We start from the raw sequence: 8,686 nt of genomic DNA, 5'->3' as shown, positions 1-8,686 counted from the left end.
GTTTCTCAGAAAGGCCTTTATTACAGTTTCCCCACACTACATTTCAATAATCAAAATATGGTTGAATAAGGCTATTATAAACTTTAATTAGAACATTAAATGGAGCGAGATGCCGAATTCGTTTGATTGCACCAATGGCACAAGCTATCTTCTTAGAGATGTTTTCAGTATTACACTCCCAGCTTATATTTTGATCGACATAAACTCCAAGGGATTTAGCAGAGGTTACTAGTTCTATTGCGTTTTCGTTTATAGTAAGAGAGGGACTTTCCATAAATTGTGATAACGTCTGCCTTGATGCAATAAGCATAAACTCAGTTTTTGTCATATTTAGGGTACGCTTGTTAGCAGAGAGCTATTCGTACACATTACTCAGGTCGTGATTAAGGCAATAATTTATATGCTTAATGAAAGTACTGGCAAGCGTCAGCTATATTCTTCCTTCTTCACGCTTTGATCGACTCTATGCAAATTTCGTTTTAAAAAGAACAAAGCGTTTGTGGACTTGTCTAGGCGTGTAAAGCCTTTTGTGTGTGTGCGTGTGTGTTTTAAAATTCTATTTGACTCGCTTCAGAACGATAGGGTTCTTACTCCTGTTTGTAGGTATCTGACCCCAAGTCCAGAAGGTTGTTGCAGGCATGTGCCATTTTGAATGTGTTGCCAAACCAAACTGGTGTTGCCCTGTTTTTCCAACTAAGTTAATGTAAACTGACGTCAATGGTGTCTCATTGGTCCGTGATGACATCACCTCTAACTCATTGGCTCTCTTTCCATTGTTCTTTTCGCTATATATATTTGCGCCACCACCCAGCTGGTTTGGGTGGATACATAACACAAGCACAGCATACACATCTCCCTTACTTTCTCAATAAAAGAAACCTTTGCATATGTGACTGGTATCACATTAACCTAACCCTAATTTATGTGATGCACATGTTGTTGGACATGTCTCTTAGGGTTACATCATGCTCCAGCATTGCATGTGTTAGGGTTACACAGCGTCGCGTCATGACCCAACTTGCCCCTAATTTATGCATGCCCCCTTCTTTTGTCTTTTTGACGGATGATGTCATTTGATGACCACCTGTCAAATCTGGTCTGATTAATTGCATACAACTACTATTACCTGGGATGCTGAACAACAGATAAATTGATTTTGTCTAACTTTTATGTAATCTTCTTTTAGAAAAATTTATTAAAAAGCGATTTTTAAATATGATCACCTGTTAAAAATGTAAAATAGTGAAGAGCAGATAGACATACAAAACATACATATTCTAGTACTGACGTTTGTTAATAAGCAAAAAAAATATAACATACAATACAAACTGTATTGTGCAGCGCGTCGGTATGGTTTGAAACACATGCAAGTACTGGATTGGCTCTGCCAACAACCTGGCTATACCCTACACAAACCTGCAAGAAAGCACTTTCGTCGTTATCAAGTAATTGTGTTTGATATAGATTCCCAATGGCAGGCGGACCTGGTTGATTTACAACATTTGAGTCATTTGACGTCGGAACCGAATTTAAGAACAAGACTTTTCAAACCTTCCTCAAAAAGGAGAATGTACATCATTTTGTAACCTACAACAAAACCAAGGCCCAAGTGGTTGAAAGATTCAACCGCACTTTGAAGTAAATGATGTGGCGTATGTTCACTACCAGCAGCACATACCATTATTTGGACCAACTAGACGATTTAGTCAATGAGAATTACAAGCAAAGCGTACACCATAGCATCAAAATGAAATTGGCAGATGTCAACGAGAATAATGCATCAGAGGTCTGGAACAATTTGTATAGGAATGTGTTCAAAAGCCAGCAAAGTATAAATTCAAAGTGGGAGATCAAGTCAAGATCAGTAAGCATAAACACATCTTTGAAAAAGGATACTTACCATAATGGACGGATGAAACCTTCACTGTTGCTCAGAGACCTGTGTATCGTCAAAAGGAGGCAGACGGTGACTGGATTCAAGGCACTTTTTACGAATTTGAGTTACAAAAAGTGATGGAAACGGAAAAACACCTGTTTTGTATTGAAAAAAATTTAAAACGCAGGGGACGAACGATGCCTTCAAAGGGAACCTTGCAAGAAATCCTTTCAACTTTGAGCTGTGTGACCTACACAACATTCGGCTGACTGTGAAGGGAGAAGAAATGATGATCAATGGTCACAACATGCTGTTTTCAGGAAGTGGAGACATGAATTGACCTTTTGAGCGCTAGCTTTCATGTGTAATGTCACGTGACTTTTCATGTAAACAAACCTCGAAGGTTCGGACATTTGAGCAGGTCGGACATATAACACAATGAGATGGCGTGGCAAGGGGATATAAAATGTTGGTTTCTTTTTGTGTTGGACTCGGAAATGATGCAACAAAGACACTAGTCACTTTGATGATTAGCATTTGGTGTGGGATGCGGTAGTATTACACTCCTTCTACAGGTTTTACAGGGGTCAGTCAGGTTTGAACATCTTCGACTCCTAGGCGGACGGAAACAAAATGCATTCGTTGCATTTTGTTATTACGAATACCTTCGTGTATTTAAATTGTCATATATTTTGTGCACTTTGAGATCAGTAATAAAACCGAATTAATTTGATTTGAGTGTGTGTAAATCGAGCCTCCTCTGTCATTGAGCCTTTAAATTCATAAACACTAATTCAGACTAGCTAACTTCAGCAAGCACTCCTGTTTGCAACAGTTGCAGGGTCAACAAAATTCTAAGCAGATGCCTATTAAAGAAGGAAGAAGGACTTCCACACAATGAATATCACAGAACATAAAAAATATTCGCAGAAGCGTGGAGTTTCAGTGAGCACGTTTTGAAGTCTTTGCTGATAGAACTTACCGTTGCAGTTGAAGCAATGACGCTTTACTTTAATCAAGGTAATTGCCACAAATGAAACTAATGCTGATCCGGCAATGGATGCTATCAGTAGAAAGACAAAACCAAAGGTGCAGACAATTGATTAATCCCAATCAGAAGTTCATGACCTGCACTTCTGTCCCAATCCATTTTCCATGCAATCAAGATCATGAACAATTTCATCTCCTCCGCGCCTTTCGGCTTCCAAAATGTTTCAGTTTAACCATTGAATGTACCACTCCACTGGATGTACTAAATACGACAAGCAGGGACTCACCGCTTACAAGTCCTTGGAGTTTACCTCAAAAATGTGCCAATTACCAACTAGTAGTCCTGTTATCTTGCTTTTATTAGAAAACTTTATTTCACTACAGAACTTGCAGACAGGTCAAGTTGATGAAACCGCTAAATCAAATCAAATTGTGAGTGGTGTTAATGAATTAAGAATAAACTACAAGAGCTTCTAAGACTGATGCAAACATTTTGACGGAAGAAGTTTCGTAAGTTGTTTTCTTCATGATAAAGAAATGAACACCACGGAAAAGCAATGGCAATGTGAGGACTGGGGGTCATAACCGTTTCCAAGAGCAAGAGAGTCTTCTCAAGAGAAACTGATAGTGCTAAAAATGTCACCAAGTTGGTTCAACCCATTCTCTATTTTCCAATGCCCCATAATACACTTTGTTTGCCCCCCAAATTTTTGCATAAGCTACTGTTTTCAAATACCCTTGGGAATATGCAATGTCCCCAACAGCAAACGAAGTGTCTCATGAGGCATTCGAAAATAGAGAATAGCATAAGCACAAACCGTCGCTACATAATTGTAAACAAACAGTGGAACCCTAAAATGGTAGACATTGGGACTATTTCAGGAAGCCAGTGCTCCCAATCCATGCAAGCGGGTTTTGAGCCATACCCACTACAAACTGGATTTGATGTCAAAGGGCTTTTTGATTACGAAGTCAAAGCCATTACTTACAGCAATAATATTCAGAAATGCCAGTGTTCTGAAGATTGTCCAAACACTGTTGTAGAATATATGTGTTACTGGAAAAACAGAGATCGGTTTGTGGCAACACAAATGGTGATGGTTTTGCATTGAAGCAACATTTCAAGAGATACTCTAGACATTTTAAGATACGTATTTTAGGTGTAAGTGAAGAGGATGGCGAAGACTGTATGGCGATAATTTTGGATTACATTACACCTCTTGGCTTCAAGCATGCAGAGGCTGAAGTTGAGAACACGCACCATACAGGGAAAAAGCAGGGTGAGAGGCCTAGACGTATCATTGCCAAGCTTAATAGCAGGCCATTGAATAGAAAACTACTTCAAAGCTGCATTTCACACCTAGCGACTTCGAAATTCGGAAAAAAGCTCTTCCACTTATGCGAAAGGCTTTTGAAGAAGGGAAGAGAGTTCGTTTCACAAAAGGAAAACTTTTTGTGGACGGAAGGGCAGTCTCGATCATGTAGAAATTTATAAATTTAAATACTGCGTTGTAAATGATTGCTAAATTGTTTGTTTGTTTTTTTTTTCCCTACATTGTGTAGCACAGTAAAGGCAAGCCTTAATGTCCATCGCGCGATGCAGTAAATTTATTTTTTTACGCTTTATTCTTAACGGTAATCTTCCAGACATCATATTATTCATATATCTGAAAGTTGTCACTTTATGGCTTTACTTATTGGAAAATTTTAGTAATTATTCTTGGATGGTTATTTAAATATAGATACCTGGCGATCCTTCTTCTCCTTAATTTTGATTGTTCTCTATGTTTTGTTATCAAAAATGGTAAAGGGTAATCTTTTATCTTTAAATATGAGAGGTATCAGCAACTTTCGAAAAAGACGGACGATATTTACTTGGCTTAGAAAACAAAAACCAGATATTGTTTTCCTACAGGAAACACATTCCACTCGAGGGAATGAAGTTTCGTGGAAAAGAGAACGGGGTGCTTCATTGTTTTGTTCTCATGGGGCTAAGAATGCGAGAGAGGTGGCTTATTGGCTTATTTCCAATTCTTTATCGGACAACGCTTCTTATGCTTATTCCCAATTCTATCGGACAACGCTTCTAACGTTGACATGATTTCAGCAATAAAAACTGGTCATTCTGCAATAATAATAGAGTTTCAAGATGTTGATGACAAAGTAAAGGGTCTGGGGTTTTGGAAATTAAATTGCTCCCTTCTGAATGATAAACAATATGTTGATGAAATAAATTGTCTTCTCCCTTCTTGGCTTCAAGAAGGGAAGCGAAAACTTAGTGACCAGCGCTCTGTTTGGGATTGGGTGAAATATAAGGTAAAGAAATACTCCAGACAATATTCGATGACTAAAAGTCAGCAGAGGAAAGCAGAAGAATGGCAGTTGAATAGAGAGTTTCAAGAAGCCTCTTCAGTTTTTCAAAAGAATCCCAGTCAAGAGAACTTTTCAGCTTTAAATGTATTGAAAGAAAAAATGGAACAAATGTATGGCAAAAAGGTTGAGGGTATAATAGTTAGACCACAAGCGAGATGGTATGAACATGGAGAAAAAAATTCTAAATATTTTTTTATTTTAGAAAAACGTAATGATATAAGAAAGCACATAAGGAATCTTCAGCTTAGTGGAGTAATTACCGTAGATCCCTTCGAAATTTTAGAGGGGGAGAAAAAATGTTATGAAAATCTTTAAAATCAAGAAGAAATTGCACAGACCAAAACGAATTATACTTTCGCTTTGAAGACTTGCCCATTCCAACACTCCTCCATGAATCAAGATCTCTCGGTGAAGGACTAATAAGTCTTGCAGAGTGCTCTAAAATTATAATTTTTTTTCCATTAAATAAGGCTCCCGGAAATGACGGTTTACCTATAGAAGTTTCTAAAACTTTCTAGAATCTCTTGGGGGAACCTCTTGTTGAATGCTTCAATGCGTCTTTTTAAAAAGGAGAAATGAGCCCTTCACAAAAACAGGCTGTAATTACATTAATTGACAAAAAAGATCAAGATCGTTGTGATCTTCAAAACTGGAGGCCAATTTCTCTCGTGAATGTTGATACAAAGGTAGCCTTAAAAGTTATTGCAGAAAAAATGAAAAGTTTATTGCCTAAATTAATACTTGATAATCAATCAGGATATATCCCAGGCAGAAATATCAATGAGAACATACGCTCAATTCTTGATATAATGGACTATACAAAAGCTAAGAAATTACCCGGAATTTTACTGTTTATTGACTTTGAGAAAGCATTCGACAGTTTGGAATGGACTTTTCTTGAAAGATGTTTAAATCAATTCGGTTTTGGGCCTGATTTCATAAGATGGGTCAATGTTTTCTATAAAAATATTCAAAGCTGTATCATAAACAATGGCTTTTGCTCTCATTACTTTAAGATTGAGCGTGGAGTTAGGCAGGGGGATCCCCTTTCCCCCCACCTTTTTGTCAACGCGATTGAAATCTTAGCGATTGCTATACAAAACCAAGACGATATTAAAGGCATGAAAATAAATGATTTAGAAACTGAACTGCTGCTGTTCGCTGACAACACAACTGTTGTTTTATCAGATTTAGATTCTGCACGAGCTTTGTTTGTACTACTTGATCGTTTTAGGGAATTTTCTGGATCAAGACTTAACATTGCGAAAACAGAAGCAATGTGGATCGGCTCCCTCCAACACTGTGAAAATAAACCACTTGGGGTCAAATGGAAAACTCGCGTTAAGCTTTCAGGAATTTTCATTAAATATGATGTACAGATACTAGTTAAGAAAAACTTTAAGCAAAGGCTGAAAAAAATTAGAAATACAATAAATTTGTGGAAGTCAAGGGGTTTGTCAATTCATGGCAAGGTTAACATCATAAAAGCAATCCTTCTTCCAAAACTAATATACCCTAGCTCGGTGATAAGCACTCCGTCGAAGTTATAAACGAATTTAACAACTTAGTTTTTCATTTTCTATGGAACGGGAAGGATAAACTTATTTGAAGCTCAACGTATGCACCCTATGAGCAAGGTGGCCTCAAAATGATGGATTGTGAAACCATGATAAAAGCGTTGAGGTTGAGCTGGTTAATGCGCATAACCGATGAGGTCTCATCAGGTTACTGGAAGTCTAACCTTGACTACCTTTTGAATAATGAAGGGGGTCTAATTCTATTTCAGTGTAATTATGATGTAAACCAAATTAACATCTCATCTACTTTTTACCTATCAGGATCTATTGATGTGGTGGTCAAATATAAGAGAAACTTTAGATGAAAATCATGTTTATAAATATATTATATGGAACAACAAAGAAATCCAAATCGATGGTAAAAGCGTTTTTATTAAACATACAAACGATCTACTCTTTGACAAGACAAATATAGAGTCTTTTAATGTTCTCAGAAGTGAGGGATTGACAAGGTCCAAATTTTTAGTATGGACAGGCTTAAGCCAATCTGTTTGTAGTGCCGCTCACGGCTACTGTTGAAAGGCGCGGAGTCACAGGCCAGACAACGTGTCGCGATGAGATGAATAGCGGTTGTTTTACTGGTTGAATAAGGCCAAAGGCACCACGGAAAACCAACTTTGATTTACGGTGATTTAATCGACAATATTCAAACGTAAACTGAAACACAATGTAATCAATAAACTAATCACTAAGTACTACGGAAATAAACAATAGGAGTCGTATATGTACAATAGCGGACATTCCAGTCATAACTTAGATGAAACAGATGTTTTTTTGGGAGTGCCACTATGATATTGAAACGTGAAAAAGAATGGCTTAAAATGTACACAATCGCACAGAAGAACTATATAAAACAGAAACCTAAACTACAAGGAATAATAATTACAGACAGTTCGCAAATTAAAGAAACGAAATAGAACCTTAACACTGAGGTGTGACACGTGTGAACCCAAAACAAATGAACCTACAGAAACCGCGATTTTCCTAAGTCAAAATACCACAATGCAACCTTTCTTTAAGACTAACATAAACGTTTTACTTACACATCGGTTCCCGCTTGCGCTGCAACAGTCAAAAGTAACTTTCTGCTAAATTATTATAAGCGCTAACAAGCTCCGCACTACACACACGCAGGATAACTAAAACTAAGCTAAGACAAAGTCCACAAGAAGTGTAAAACTCAAAGGTGTTAAACTAATTATGTAAAGGGTGAAAGGAAATTCAATTAGTGAATTGAAGGAATCAAATTTAACAATTAAATGAAAGGGAAAGCCTTCAACATAGTGTTCATTACACTGTTCCTTCGAAGTTGCGTGTTAACATACCCAATTTTAAGGTGATTCTTGATTTGGAAAGTCTTAAATGTCATGACTATTACTGTTTTCTTATACAACAAAAATTGGAAAAGCCAAGTAAATGGGTTAAGCTAAAGAAAGAATTTAGCTTCCATGACAAGCAAGTATCAGAGGCATTTCTTTTGCCAGTGAGGGTTGCTAATGAACCGTATCTACGCTCCTTCCAGTACAAAGTGTTAAATTATGTTCTGTTTACATGTACTAATGACTGCTTGTGTAAAATAGGATATGTCTCTAACCACAACTGCACTGTCTGTCATCAGCTAACAGAAACCATATCCCATATTTTGTTTGAATGCTCTTTTTAAAATTGTTTTTGGAATGAGGTTAACAAAAAATTTTGAGTAAAATCAAGAGTTGCAGAGGCCTCTCGCTTACATATTGCGATGTTCTTGTTGGATCTTTAGAGGAGGAGATGGATCTATTTAATTATATTGTAATTTTGGGAAAATCTTTCTTGTGGACTTGCCGATGTAGAGAAACATTACCTTCTTTGTGCCATTTCATAAGAATTT

This window comes from Montipora capricornis, chromosome 4 (assembly GCF_036669925.1).
Source record: "Montipora capricornis isolate CH-2021 chromosome 4, ASM3666992v2, whole genome shotgun sequence".
In the NCBI taxonomy this organism is placed as follows: Eukaryota; Metazoa; Cnidaria; class Anthozoa; order Scleractinia; family Acroporidae; genus Montipora; species Montipora capricornis.
The sequence above is the reverse complement of the archived record's forward strand: the minus strand, read 5'-3'. Positions refer to the sequence as shown.